At 46.8% G+C, this 16,230-nt stretch overlaps 1 long non-coding RNA gene across 1 annotated transcript; it reads left to right on the top strand.

Moving 5' to 3' along the window:
* On the top strand, positions 1-4,202 carry LOC116971714. The gene is made up of 3 exons (XR_004411580.1): positions 1-123; positions 2,957-2,959; positions 4,191-4,202. It is a non-coding gene; the product is annotated as an uncharacterized LOC116971714 (long non-coding RNA).
* The last annotated feature ends 12,028 nt before the right edge of the window (positions 4,203-16,230 follow it).

The following is a 16,230-nucleotide window of genomic DNA, read 5'->3' as shown; positions in this document are numbered from 1 at the left end:
GCACAGTGGAGGGGGACTCTGAGTAAGATGGCCAAAAATCACAGCCGTAAGTGGCAGCATTTTTTCTAAAATCAATATACAGAACAACAGGAATTGGTTAAGATCAGACTTTTCGTAATATACGTAGATATTCAGGAAAACTATTTTAAAAATCTTGTAAAACTTTTTCTCTTACAGATAGCACAGCACAATGGCGTACTGGTAGAGCTGCTGCCTTACAGCGCCAGAGACCCAGGTTCAATCCTGATTACGGGTGCTGTCTGAATGGATTTGTACATTCTCCCCATGACCGTGTGGGTTTTCTCCAGGTGCTCAGGTTTCCTCCTACACTCCAAAGACATACAGGTTTGTAAGTTAATTGGTTTGGTATAATTGTAAATTGTTCTTAGTGTGTGTAGGATAGTGTAAGTGTGCCAGGGTCGCTGGTTGGCGCAGACTCGGTGGGCTAATGGGCGTTTCCACACTGTATCTTTAAACTAAACTTACCAAAATTATCTAATCTCAAAGGCTGCATATGATTAATACCATCCTGTGGTGTCCATGCTCAAGTTCTGTACCAAGCTGTGATCACACACATTTGTAACTCAGAAGCAGGAAAACCTGTTCTCCCGTTCCGACGTCAGAGTTCCATCATCCGGCGAGCAGGCCTGAACATCGGGCCACCCGTAGTGGCGACAACGAGCAGTTCGGGAGCCCCCCAACCATGGGTGAACAACAGAGGACAACAGAGGAGGATGACTGCACTTTGGTGCCTTCCCTCACAGTGGGAAACTTTGATTCCGCTGTGTGGGGATGTCTGTGTTAAAGAGTATCGTGTTCTGTGCTCGTATGGCTGTATGGTGACCACACATTTCACTGTACCAATTGGTACATGTGACAAATAAATGTCTCTTGTGTCTTGACTCTTGTGGAAAAGAGGCAAACTGATGACAGTCTTTAAGAAGGAACTGCAGATGCTGGAAAATCGAAGGTAGACAAAAATGCTGGAGAAACTCAGCGGGTGAGGCAGCATCTATGAAGCGAAGGAAATAGGGTCGAAACCCTTCTTCAGACTGATGTGAGGGTGGGGGCGGGAAGAAGAAAGGAAGAGGTGGAGCCAATGGGCTGAGGGAGAGCTGAGAAGGGGAGGAGAAAGTAGGGACTATCTGAAATTAGATGTCAACGTTTATACCACTGGGGTGCAAACTGCCCAAGCGAAATATGAGGTGCTGTTCCCTCAATTTACAGTGATCCTCTCTCTGGCCATGGAGGAGGCCCAAGACAGAAAGCAGAAAGGTAGGATTCGGAATGGGAGGGGGAGTTGAAGTGCTGAGCCACCAGGAGATCAGGTTGGTTATTGCGAACCGAGCGGAGGTGTTCGACGAAGCGATCGCCAAGCCTACGCGTGGTCTCACCAATGTAGAGCAGCTGACATCTAGAGCAGAGGATGCAATAGATGAGGTTGGAGGAGGTGCAGGTGAACCTCTGCCGCACCTGGAAAGACTGCTTGGGTCCTTGAATGGAGTCAAGGGGGGAGGTAAAGCAACAAGTGCAGCATTTCCTGACGAATTGACTAGGGAGTTACGGAGGGAGCGGTCTCTGCAGAAAGCAGACAGGGGAGGAGATAGAAACATAGAAACATAGAAAGTAGGTGCGAGAGTAGACCACCAGGTCCGTCGAGCCCGCACCGCCATTCGCTCATGGCTGAACACTAAACAGACACACTTACCCACAAACAGTAGACACAAGACACAGAACACAAGACACTACCCTCCCCTTTATACCGCTATCACCCCTCTCCACCCCAAGAACCGCGTGATCTCCTGGGGGAGGCAAAAAACCGGATAAAAACCCAGGTCCAATTCGGGAAAAAAATCCGGGAAATTCCTCTCCGACCCCAATCCAGGCGATCGACACTTGTCCAGGAGATCACTCAGGTCTTACTATACTAACCATACCTAGGTCCATATCCCTGCCCTCTCCCCGTAGCCCCTTATCCCCTTGGCAGCTAAAAAAACATCTATTTTAGACTTAAATATATTTAACGTTTCTGCTTCCACTGCTCCCTGGGGCAGTGAATTCCATAAATTAACCACCCTCTGGGTGAAGAAGTTCTTCCTCATCTCAGTTTTAAAAGAGCCCCCCCTTATTCTGCAACTATGTCCCCTAGTTCTAGTTTCCCCGATCATTGGGAACATCCTCGGTGCATCCACCCGATCAAGGCCCCTCACGATCTTATATGTTTCAATGAGATCGCCTCTCATTCTTCTAAACTCCAAAGAGTAGAGTTCCAGCTTACTTAACCTTTCCTCATATGTCAATCCCCTCATCGCAGGAATTAATCTTGTAAACCTTCGCTGCACTGCCTCCAGGGCTAGTACATCCTTTCTTAAGTATGGACCCCAGAACTGTACACAGTATTCCAAATGTGGTCTCACTAATACTGTGTACAGCTGCAGCAAGACCTCCGTGTTTTTATACTCAATCCCAATGGGAAGATGTGGCAAGTGGTGGGATCACGTTGGATGTGGCAAAAATGTCGGAGGATAATTTGTTGTATGTGACGGCTGGTAGGGTGGGAGGTGAGGACTAGGGGGACTCTGCCCTTGTTACAAGTGGGGGGATGGGGAGTGAGAGCAGAGTCACGGCGTATATAAGAGACCCTGGTGAGAGCCTCATCTATAGTAGAAGAGGGGAACCCCCCGTTCCCTGAAGAATTAGGACATCTCCGATGCCCTGGTGTGGAACACCTCATCCTGGGTGCAGATGCGGCGTAGACGGAGGAATTGGGAGTAGGGGATGGATTCCTTAGGATGGAGGAAGCAGGGTGGGAAGAAGTGTAGTCCAGATAGCCATGGGAGTCAGTAGGTTTATAGTGACGGTCAGTAGTCTATCACCTGCGATGGAGATAGTGAGGTCAAGAAATGGTAGGGAAATGTCGGAAATGGTCCCGGTGAATTTGAGTGCCAGATGGAAGTTAGTGGTGAAATGGATGACAGAATCTGTTGCACATTCCTACAATTTTCAAAGGCCTCTTTTTTCCCCACTCCTGAAAGCTTTGTGTCAAATGATTTCATGCATGTAGTCGACCCTCAGATTCCAAATTGTGCTCTCTTCTAATAATGTAATGACAAGAGTGATCTTGTTAATCTTGGTATATGAGGCAAATAAGGTAAATCACAGCAATCCTGACAATTATCTCTTGACAGCTCTACCACAGTTAACTCAGCATGGACCTGGAACTAGACAGGTTTATATGGTTCAATTGCCTATTAGGGGACACTGCAAGAGAATATGTATTTACATCATATCAGAGAAGCCATAACAGAATGTCAGGCAGTTTGATGGGGAGTTAATGCAGTGTCCAAAACCAGAGTAAAGTCATTGATCAATGATCCGGGATGAGACACCTGGCTGGTTTCCTCCTCCAGAGAATTACTGGCATTGAGGACAAACTCAACCTCCTGTCAGGTGTTGACTCAGGTAAGCTAAGCAGCAGCAAATCAGACCAGTGCTTTCTGATCAGATAATTGATGCAGATAGTTGATGCAGCTTGATTTCAACGTGAATCTGAATGATCAGCTAATTTTATCCCTCCATTCACAGTGTGAAATTGCACATCATCACATTGGCAGCAGTAATTACATGGATGTTCAGTGTAACTACTCTGCCAACTGTCAGCAGGAAAATCCAACTAATCATCTTAGAATAATTATTGCTTCTTCATTCAGATAATTATCAGCTTTGTACCCTTATAGTGTTATAAATGTATCTCATCTGCACAATGACACGTGATATGTATTTTATTTGCGCAAGTGTTTATTCTTGCTATCTATAAGAATGAAGGAGTATCGAGAAGGCGATTTTTTGCAAGAAATGCATCGATTTCACAGCATTGTGCAAGTGCAAAATCAATGCCTGTCGTTGGTTTCTGGTCAGTTCCAGGCAATAATATCAGCCTTGATTCTACATTCATCACATCATTACCATATAACAATTACAGCACGGAAACAGGCCATCTCGACCCCTCTAGTCCGTGCCGAACACATAATCTCCCCTAGTCCCATATACCTGCGCTCAGACCATAACCCTCCATTCCTTTCCCATCCATATAACTATCCAATTTATTTTTAAATGATAAAAACGAACCTGCCTCCACCACCTTCACTGGAAGCTCATTCCACACAGCCACCACTCTCTGAGTAAAGAAGTTCCCCCTCATGTTACCCCTAAACTTCAGTCCCTTAATTCTCAAGTCATGTCCCCTTGTTTGAATCTTCCCTACTCTCAGTGGGAAAAGCTTTTCCACGTCAACTCTGTCTATCCCTCTCATCATTTTAAAAACCTCTATCAAGTCCCCCCTTAACCTTCTGTGCTCCAAAGAATAAAGCCCTAACTTGTTCAACCTTTCTCTGTAACTTAGTTGCTGAAACCCAGGCAACATTCTAGTAAATCTCCTCTGTACTCTCTCTATTTTGTTGACATCCTTCCTATAATTAGGTGACCAAAATTGTACACCATACTCCAGAATTGGCCTCACCAATGCCTTGTACAATTTTAACATTACATCCCAACTTCTATACTCATCCCAACTTCATTACATCATTCATCAGTTGTTTAGCTGGATGGGTCTTTACGTTATAAAAACAAGCTGCTCCACCAGCTCAAAGATTTACACCAAATATTATCTCTTGAAATGTAACCCACAAATATGACATGTTTAGGGGGAACTTGAAGAGAATGCCAGGAGGACTCTCTGTCTAGTTTCGAGATAGTTCAGAGAAGCAGCATGGAAACAGGCCCTTTGGCTCACCATGTCCACACTAACCATCAGTCACCTGTTCATACTTTTTCTATGTTATCCCATTTTCTCCCCCACTCTCTACACACTAAGAACAATTTACAGAGGCCAATTAACCTATAAACCCACACATCTTTGGGTGAAAGAAGAAACCTAGAGCACCAAGAGAGAGGAAACCCATGCGGTCACAGGGAGAACATGCAAACTTCATGTGGACAGCACCTGAGGGCCTGGGTCTCTGGAACTATGAAGCAGTTGCTCTACTAACTGCACCACTGTGCTGCACTCTGTGTTGAGTGTTTGTGTTTGTAAGAGTTAGGAACAACATGGTATGGCATGATCAAAACTATCCCATCCCATGAAATTAGGAGAAAATAACTATGGGTGGCATGGTGGCGCAGTGGTAGAGTTACTGCCTTACAGCGCCAGAGACTCTGATTCAATCCTGACTACAGGTGCCGTCTGTATGGCGTTTGTACATTCTCCCCATAGGTTTTCTCTGGGAGCTCCTGTTTCCTTCCACATTCCTAAGATGTACAGGTTTGTCAGTTAAGTGGCTTTGGTAAGAATTGTAAATTGTCCTGAGTGTGTATGATAGTGCTAGTGTACGGGGATCGCTGGTCGGCACAGACTCGGTGGGCTAAAGGACCTGTTTCCAGGATTTATCTCTAAACTAAACTAATTAAAGTCAATCAATATTTCAACTTCCCATGATTATTTAATTCCCCACCATATCTGTGATACCAGCACATCTTTATAGACAGCTGCTTGACTAAATTAATTTATGTTTTTAATGCCATTTATTTGGTTTAACTTGGTATGAATGCTTCATGGAGTTAAAGCCATCTTTAATTTCAATTCTGCACTATAATTCTCCAATTTGTCTTTATTCTCTGGAACACTCTTACTATTAAATATCCAGCACCATCTTGTCATGCTCAATACCCAAAATGTCTAACCTTTTCTTTATAGCTATAAATGTTTTCCCTCACCAAAAGCCTAGAACCTCAAACCTCCCCATTCTCTTTCTGCATTTTAGTTTAAATCCCTACCCATCATATTTGGATATAATTCTGGCAGTGATCCAATGATTGTACCTTTTGGTGTTCTGCGTATCAACATTTTGACCTCGGATGTTCAACCAAGACTCATGTTCTGGTATCCATAGAAACATAGAAAATAGGTGCAGGAGGAGGCCATTCGGCCCTTCGAGCCAGCGCCGCCATTCATTGTGATCATGGCTGATCGTCCCCTATCAATAACCCGTGCCTGCCTTCTCCCCATATCCCTTGACTCCACTAGCCCCTAGACCTCCATCTAACTCTCTCTTAAATCCATCCAGCGACTTGGCCTCCACTGCCCTCTGTGGCACGGAATTCCATAAATTCACAACTCTCTGGGTGAAAAAGTTTTTTCTCATCTCAGTCTTAAATGACCTCCCCTTTATTCTAAGACTGCGGCCCCTGGTTCTGGACTCGCCCAACATTGGGAACATTTTTCCTGCATCCAGCTTGTCCAGTCCTTTTATAATTTTATATGTTTCTATAAGATACCCCCTCATCCTTCTAAACTCCAGTGAATACAAGCCTAGTCTTTTCAATCTTTCCTCGTATGACAGTTCCGCCATCCCAGGGATCAATCTTGTGAACCTATGCAGCACTGCCTCAATCACAAGGATGTCTTTCCTCAAATTAGGAGACCAAAACTGTACACAATACTCCAGATGTGGTCTCACCAGAGCCCTATACAACTGCAGAAGAACCTCTTTACTCCTATACTGAAATCCTCTTGTTATGAAGGCCAACATTCCATTAGCTTTCTTCACTGCCTGCTGTACCTGTAATCCAACTTTCAGTGACCGGTGTACAAGGACGCCCAGGTCTCGCTGCACCTCCCCCTTACCTAACCTAACCCCATTGAGATAATAATCTGCCCCCTTGTTTTTGCCGCCAAAGTGGATAACCTCACATTTATCTATATTATACTGCATCTGCCACGCATCTGCCCACTCACTCAACCTATCCAGGTCACCCTGCAACCTCCTAACATCCTCTTCACAGCTCACACTGCCACCCAGCTTTGTGTCATCCACAAACTTGCTAGTGTTGCTCCTAATTCCCTCTTCCAAATCATTAATATATATGGTAAACAGTTGCGGCCCCAACACCGAGCCTTGCGGCACTCCACTCGCCACTGCCTGCCATTCTGAAAAGGACCCGTTCACTCTAGAGCCATTCCCTGAGGACCCTGGGATGCAGACCATCAGGTCCAGGGGATTTATCATCCTTCAGTCCCATTAGCCTACCCAATACTATTTCTCGCCTAATGAAAATTTATTTCAGTTCCTCTACCCCCTTAGATCCTCTGTCCTCCAGTACATCTGGGAGATTGTTTGTGTCTTCCTTAATGAAGACAGATCCAAAGTACCTATTCAACTCTTCTGCCATTTCCTTGTTGCCCATAATAATTTCACCCGTGTCCAACTTCAAGGGACCCACATTTGACTTTGCTACTCTTTTTCCCTTAAGATAGATAGATAGATATAATTTATTGCCACACAACCAGGGTCGGTGGAAATTTGGGTTGTCAGCAGCGGTACAATAATAAAGAACACACAATAAAACTGTAACACAAACATCCACCACAGCATTCATCACTGTGGTGGAAGGCACAAAAATTTGGCCAGTCCTCCTCCATTTCCCCCCCGTGTACAGGACCAGAGTCCAGAGTCAGTCCAGGATCGGCTCTTCCTCACCGGAGACCGCGGCTTTAAGATGGTGTAGGCCGCAGGCCGGCGGTCGAGATTTAAAGTCCCCGCCGCAGCCAGAAGCACCGTAAACTGCAGGGCCGGCGGTCGAAGCTCCCCTCCCAGGGTGATGGTAAGTCCATGCCGCACCCGCGGTAGAAGTTGGCCGCGGGCCGGCAGTGATGGCTTCTTCTTCCCCCGGGTCCCCCGCGAGGCTGTAGACGCCGCACCAGCTGGAGCTCTGCAGACCGCTGCTTCAGGCTGCGACTTCAGGCTGCCGGCTGCCCCAGGCCAGCGAAACGGAGCGCTCCCCTCCAGCGAGCCCCAACGAGGGCTAACCCGCTCCACGACGAGAGTCTACGCTGCGCCCGCCGCTGAAGCCCCGGGCGCGTCTCCGGGAAAGGCCGCGTCGATCCTTGATGTTAGGCCACGGGGGAGGCGACCTGGAAAAAGTCGCCTCTCCATGGAGGAGGCGACCGAAGCGGTTTCCCCCTTACCCCCCCACACCACCCCCCACACAAAACACACGAAGGAACATTAAATGCAGACTTTAAAACATACGAAAAAAATAAAAAAAGGTTGAAAAACCTGACGCGCGGCTGACATGGCTGCTGCACAGAGCAGCGCCCCCTACATAATCTAATGGGCAATACGGGCTGAAAAGATCGAAGGGAAGCTGACCAGGAATATAAAGAAGGACAGTTAAAGCTACATAACTCTTTTTCACCCAGAGAGTTGTGAATTTATGGAATTCCGTGCCACAGAGGGCAGTGGAGGCCAAGTCGCTGGATGGATTTAAGAGAGAGTTAGATGGAGGTCTAGGGGCTAGTGGAGTCAAGGGATATGGGGAGAAGGCAGGCACGGGTTATTGATAGGGGACGATCAGCCATGATCACAATGAATGGCGGTGCTGGCTCGAAGGGCCGAATGGCCTCCTCCTGCACCTATTTTCTATGTTTCTATGGATACCAGAACTTGAGTCTTGGTTGAACATCCGAGGTAACAGATTGATGTCTGCAATTCTTCATTAACACATCACTACAAGATGAATGTCTCTAATGTTATAATCCCTCTCATGCTGAAACATAAAATAGTTGAAGGGAGGTGAAATAATCACATTTTCATTCTTTTTCATTTTTGAGTGTTCAGGTACCTCACTTGCTGAGCTATTTTACTCCAGCAGTTTGTGTCTATTTTTGTCTAAAGCAGTTTCTAAGACTGTAGGCCAGGCAGCATCTACGGAGGGAAATGGACATGCGACCCTTTCTTCAGGCTGCCTTATCTCTCTCCCCCCTCCCCCCAACTCCCACCCCCACACACAAATGCTGGAGAAACTCGGCGGGTGCAGCAGCATCTATGGATTTTCGATTTTCCAGCATCTGCAGTTCCTTCTTAAACACAAATGCACCGAGTTCCTCCAGCACTTCGTGTTTTGCTCAGTATTCCAGCATCCGCTGTCTCCCGCGTCTCCAATAAAACAAAACTACTGTCAAAAGGGTGAAGAATAGGGGCAGAGATAGATACATTCCTGATTAGTGCGGCTGTCAGGAGATTATGGGGAGAAGGCAAGAGAATGTGGTTGAGAGGGAGTGCCCATCTGTTACTATTAATTGGACTGTTCGGTCTGTGAACGCAACACGCCAGCCCCGACATCCAGCCCGGTGGTCAGTCCTTTGAAGATAGACACCAGTTGCTTGGAGCAACTCAGCGGGACAGGCAGCATCTCTGGAGAGAAGGAACGGGTGGCGTTTCGGGTCGAGAGCCTTCTTCAGACTGAAAGTTTCACCTCTCAGTAGATAATAAAATAAGACAATCATCACGGTCAATGTGAGACACAGCCTTTATTCCTATTTGACAAAATAAAAAGACGACTTCTTGCACATATTGAGAGAAGGTGCATCACACCAAACAACATTTGTCTAAAAAAAAACAGATTATTCTTCAGCTCATTAAAGAGCTCGGGTGAAAAAAAACAATATAGTGTGTGAAAAAAAGTAACATCATTTGTGCCACGTGATTAACAACACTACAGTCCACGATGTTCATTCAAGATTAACGGGAAAGATCGGGAGACAGACAAGTCACTCGCACAAATAACAGAAATGCCGAGTACCGTGGGAACTCTTTATCGTGGGAACTCTTTATCGTACGGAACTCGTGCTGGACCACGACCACTTCACTCGGGTGACATCTTGCTTCAGGTCGCACCGTGAGAACTGGCCATAAACATTAATTCATGAAATGTAAATCTTGTTTGACAAGTCTGTTGGAATCTTTTTAGCTTGTAAGAAACAAAATAAATAAATGGGTTGATGTGATGTATAAAGGCCTTCCATACAAGAGATGTATGCAAGAGATACCAAAAGAAAAAAAGTGCACAGTATTGAGGTTAATACATTGACATGGACTGAGGATTGGTTAATGAGCAGAAAGGTCATGTGGTCATGTGATAGGAGCAGAATTAGGCCAATCGGCCTATCAAGTTTACTCCGCCATTCAATCATGGCTGATCTACCTCTTCCTCCTAATCCCATTCTCCTGCCTTCTCCCCATAACCCCTGACACCCGTACTAATCAAAATTGCATAGATTAGGAATAGTTCACTCATTAGGCTGGGAAACATGATTGTGGTGCCACAAGGATCAGAGCTGTTTACATTCCTTAAACCTTTTGGATCATGTGTAACATTTACAAGTTTGCCTAAGGTTGCCTAAGTTTTGTCTGAAGAATGGTCTTGACCTGTAGTAGCACCCATTCCCTCTATCCAGAGTTGCTGCCATTCCCGCTGAGTTACTCCAGCATTTTGTGCCTCGGGTTCACAATCCGCTTGCAGTGCAGAAAGGAGACAGCGAGATATAGATAGGTTAAGTGAATGGGGAAGGACATGGTAGATGGCGAACAATGTGGTAAAATGTAAGACCGTCGATTTTATTGAAAAATATAGAAACTGAGCATTTTTTAATGACGAACATTATATACTAATCACTGGAAATTACTGTACATGCACATCAAGCAATTAAAAAGGCAAATGGAATGTTGGCCTTGTTATGAAGACTATTGGAATAGAGGCATGTTCCTCTGATAATATAAAGGCCCTAGTGAAACCACATCTGGAATATTTTATACCAGTCTGATCTCCCTACCCGAGGATATACTCGTGATTCAGGGACCACAACAAACATTGATTCCAGGGATGAGGGATTTGTTGCACAAAACAAATTAAGCAGATTGGGCCCAGACTCTTGAATTTACAAGTGCAAGAAGTGATCATATTGAAAGATAGAACATTCTTACAGTTAAGTGCAAGATTGACGTTTTTGGTGGCAAGGGTACATGAGATGCAGTGAATGTTTGGAACTCTCTACCCATGAGGATTGTATAGAGAAATTCAGCTGTTGAAGATATTTTACAAAGAAATAACAGATTTTTAGTAATTACAAGAAACCAAAGTATTGTGGAGTAAAACACAAAGTTCTGGAGTATCTCAGAAAGTCAGGCAGCATCTGTGTAACAAATGGATAGGCAAATGAATCATCGCTGTAGATTGGCTATTGCATGTTAGCCAATCAGAATGCTTAGTAGTTATAACTCCGCCTAATGCATGCTTTATAGTGTAAGAACTCGCCCACTGTCTTCAGTAGCTGCAGTAGACTGAATGTATGATGCACTGCTTATATGATGATGACCTGAGCATTAAAGATGCTTATACCCTAGCCAGTGTGAGAGTGAGGTATTTACATGTTGTCAGAAAACTGGGTTTCAGCCCACGTCTGTTAACCGCAATTTATTTTCTTTATCGGTTTTTATTTGTGATTGATTTTGATGACGTGGCTAACTCCTTCCGAAAGCCGAGTCCCCTCGTGTTTGATTCTGACATAGCCGAGCGCTGGCGAATGTTTGAGCGCGACTATGCTCACTATATCCGCATCGTTCACCGGAACACCCCGACCATCTGAAGGCATCGCTACTACTCAATCTAGCGGGTCCGGAAGCAATGATCTGCGCAGACAACTTTGAATTCACCCCAGCACACCACAATGCGGATGGTCAGGTCCTGATGCCAGCAGAAACTATCGACAACCCTAAGGTCTTACTTAGAAAGTAAGGGCGATGCGGATATAGTGAGCATAGTGAGGGCGACCTGCCCTCGAACCGTATCCTCGAGAGAACACGCTTCTTCGCCTGACAGCAGCTGGTCGATGAACCTGTCCAATGATTTATCAGCGATTTACAACACATGGCTACACAGTGCCGCTTCGGTGAGTTGACTAACAAGTTAGTACGCAATAAAATTGTGGGAGGAATGAGCGGCCACAAGCTAAGAGCTGAACTGCTTCGGAATGCTGAACTGACTTTAGAACAAGCCATTCATTCGTGTCGAATGGCTGAGGTCGTGGCCCCACTAGCTGATTTTGGCCCTGCCAGCCCTCAACAGCAACATAACGTAAATCTAGCCAACTATTCTCCACAGAAATGTTTAAACGCGTCCCCCAAAGATCCCAATGTGCCTGCCACGAGATGCCCCAACTGCAATTATTTCCACTCCAGAGAGTGCCACTTTTGCGTCGCCCATGGGAAAGTTTGTCACAACTGCAAGATGCTCAATCATTTTGCCACATGTTGTCGATCTCGTGGGAACACTGCTTCAAGGACAAATCTGCACCTGCTTCAACAAGAGCTGTCTGATTCCGATTCCCAAGAACAAGACGATGGTTCCCATGGGAATACAATACAATAAAATACAATACCATTTATTGTCATTTGAGCCTCAGTGAGGCTCAAACGAAATTCCGTTTCCACAGCCATACAAACAAAGACAATTTCCTACAGACATACACACAATTTAATTCACACAAACAGGGGAGAGAAAAGACTTTGCCTTCCATCACAGTGGGTTCACTGTGATGGAAGGCAAAGTCTTTTCTCTCCCCTGTTCTCCATTTCTCTCCCGATGTCCAAGCCCCAGGCGGGCGATGCTAAGTGCAGGGCGATTTACGGCCCCGCTCCCGGTCTAAAAGTCACAATGTTGGAGCCCCCGGCGGGCGCTGGAATGTCCCACGGCCATGAAGCCGTGCCGGGCGATGTACGGCCCCGCTCCGGGTCATTCCAACCCCGCGACACGGGCTGGAGAAGGCGCGTTGCGGGAGCTCCGGGATGATTCCGATAACACAGACAACGACTCAGCCATGCTGTCCCGCCAGCGCTCCTCAGGCAAGCTGCTGGATCCTGCGGTGACCATGGTAATAAACAACAAGGCCCTTACCGCCAAGGTCGACACGGGTGCAAAGGTGTACATAATGTCACTCAGAGAGTTCATCAAGATAAGGAGCACTGAACTAATGAGAAAGGACTCCTCCACCCTACATGCCTACGGAGGGGATGTTCTTCACCCATTGGGTAAAGCTGATTTGAAATGCACCGTCAATGAGCAAACGAAAAACCTAATGTTTTACATTGTCCAACCTAACTCTGAAACCCTGCTTGGCATCAATGCATGCCATGACCTGGGACTGGTTTATTTCGGACATGCTGTCCACAAGCTCTGTCTTACAGAGGAACCAACACAGCAGACGCTATCCCATTACAAGGACCTGCTCGATGACAAACTTGGCAAGCTGCCCACGATATACAAGATCACTGTAGATCATTCAGTCACACCAATAGATTAGCGCCCCACCGCATTACCCATGGCATGCGGAATAAAATGCACACCAAACTTAAACGCATGGTCTCCATTGGAGTCATTGCCGAAGTCAGCGAACCCTCTGACTGGCTCTCCACCATGGTCGTAACCACCAAGAAAAACAAAGAAGACGGGTCTGTATCAACAGCAATCAAATGCACACATTACCCGATGAGAATCACTGAGGACGTAACTGCACAAATTGGAAATGCAACAGTGTTCTCGGTCCTTGACGCCAAAAGCTCTTTCTGGCAAATACCACTGGACCGGGCATCGGCTGCCCTATCAACTTTTGCCACGCCATTTGGCCGCTACAGATTTTTAAGGATGCCATTCGGCATCAACTCTGCCAGCGAAGTCTTCCAACGCGCCATGGAACAACTGTTTGCAGAATATCCATGTGCCATTATTGTTGACGATATCCTAGTCTACGGCCGTGATGTGGCCGAGCATGATGCTAACCTGAAGAAGATACGAAACTGTGCCAGAGATATCAACCTTAAACTCAACCCTCTTAACTGCAAATTCCGGGTTCCAGAAGTCACCTACGTCGGTCATGTATTCACCAGCAATGGATTAAAACCTGATCCGTTAAAGACTGCTGCCATCAACGAACTGCCGGTCCCAACCGACGTCACCAGCTTACAACGGTTCCTCGGCATGGTCAAGTACCTGGGTAAATTCATTCCCAACCTCAGTGAACTGTCTGCTGCTCTGCGACAACTGACCCACAAGGACAATGCATAGTCTTGGTATCCCCAGCACCAAAGAGCTTTCGAGACATTAAAGCTCCAGCTAGCCAGCGCACCAACACTGGCAGACTTCAACCTCAAGCTGCCAATCACGTCACCTGCGATGCATCCCAGTACGGATTAGGCGCGGCTTGCCTACAAACAACTACCGACAGCGACGTGATGCCTGTCTCCTATGCATCACACACCTTGACAGAAACTGAATAACGCTATGCCCAGATCGAGAAGGAACTACTCGCCGTCATCTTCGCCTGCTCAAAATTCAAAGACTTTATCTTTGGCAAAACCTTCACTGTTGTGACTGACCACCAGCCACTAGTCACCATCCTAAACAAGCCCATCCACGCTGCCCCGGCTCGTCTACAATGAATGATGATGCAGCAGCAGTGGTTTGACTTCCGCATCGTATACAAGAAAGTTAAAGACATGCACATCGCAGACACGCTCTCCAGACCCCTGCGTACTAGCAGCGAACGTCACCCCATCGAACAGGACGAATTCTCAGTCCTGAAGATCTCGTTCATGCCTACCCACCGTTTACGCCGCCTTGCTGAACACACAGCTGTGGATAAAACTTCACAGCTGCTGACCTCCGTTATAAAAAACGGATGGCCTAACAAACAGTCTAGCACCCCGTTGGAAATACGACCCTACTTCCTGGTCCGTGACGAACTAGTGCTACAGGACGGAATAATCGTCAAAGACCACAAAGCTGTCATCCCCTCCACTCTGCGGAGTGAGTACTACGATGTCATCCATGGAGGCTACCCCGGTACAGAGGCCACTCTAAAACGGGCCCAGAATATGATCTACTGGCCCGGGATGACAAGGTACATACGCGATTAGACCGAATTGTGCGCCATCTGCAACAGTTTAACACCACACCAACAGAAGCAGCCCCTCTTGCCTCAGCCAGCTCCCTCCTTTCCATGGTCATCACTGGCCGCCGACATCTTTGAATGGCATGGGAAGCACTACCTCGTCCTGGTAGACTCCTACTCAGGCTGGTTTGAAATCTACCTACTGCCCATGATAACCTCAGAAATCGTGATCCAGAAACTGTCAATCCATCTGTCTGTGCATAGTGCCCCCATTCGCCTTCAAACTGATAACGGAACACAATTCACCAGCCAAAAGTTCAAGAACTTTGCCAAACGGTGGAACTTTCAACATGTCACTAGCAGCCCCGAGTACCCACAGTCTAACGGACTTGCTGAATGCGCTGTTCGCAGTGCTAAACAACTAATGGAACGCTCCAACCCAGCAAAATCCGACATCTACCTGGACCTGCTAAACTTACGGAACATTTCAAGAGACAGTATACTTGGCTTCCCCGCCCAATGACTAATGTCACGCCAGACGCGTCCACTACTGCCTGTCTCCCAGCAACAGCTGCAGCCGTTTAAACGAGACACACAGAAGCGTTTCTATGACAAAACCAGCAAGCCACTTAAACCACTTATACAAGGACAAGTGGTGCGCCTACAAACTGACAAAGGACATACCAAACTGGGACACATTCATGGCCCCTCGAAGGAACCACGTTCCTAACTGGTCGAAGTGGATGGTGTCCTCTACAGACGCAACCGTCAACACCTTCCTGTGAAGGAACATCATCCGGCGCCCCCGGGTCCTGATACCCCACCGCTCGTGTTCACACTAATGCCTGTTGCAGCTGTTCCGTCACCTGCCGCGACCAAGTCCGCCCACTCCCCGCGTCGGTCTGCCGCTGCGTCTCTTGTTGTAACCGGTACCCCTGGCTCCCCATGTCGGTTCACCCCCGGTTCCCCCGCGCCGGTCTCTTCCCACAGGCCCATTGAGTCTCCCGCGGTATTGCCAACCCCAGCCCCCAACTTTTCGTAAGGAAAGGGTGATGAGGCAGCCCCCTACCGCACAAGGACCGGGCGGATTAGTAGACCACCCATTAGATACGGCAATTTTGTTTAACCCCACTATTATTCCCTCAGCTTACCGTTTAAAGTCCCTTAGTTGCTTTTTCATTTCAACAAGAGGAGATGTAGATTGGCTATTGCATGTTAGCCAATCAGAATGCTTAGTAGTTATAACTCCGCCTAATGCACGCTTTATAGTGTAAGAACTCGCCCACTGTCTTCAGTAGCTGCAGTAAAGTGAACGTATGATGTACTGCTTATGTGATGATGACCTGAACATTAAAGATGCTTATACCCTAGCCAGTGTGAGAGTGAGGTACTTACAATCGCCGAGCCATTCCTTCCACAGATGCTGCCTGATCCACTGAGTTACTCCA

Source organism: Amblyraja radiata, chromosome 4, assembly GCF_010909765.2.
Source record: "Amblyraja radiata isolate CabotCenter1 chromosome 4, sAmbRad1.1.pri, whole genome shotgun sequence".
Classification (NCBI taxonomy): Eukaryota; Metazoa; Chordata; class Chondrichthyes; order Rajiformes; family Rajidae; genus Amblyraja; species Amblyraja radiata.
Note: the sequence above shows the minus strand (reverse complement) of the source record. Positions and strands in the feature narration are given on the sequence as shown.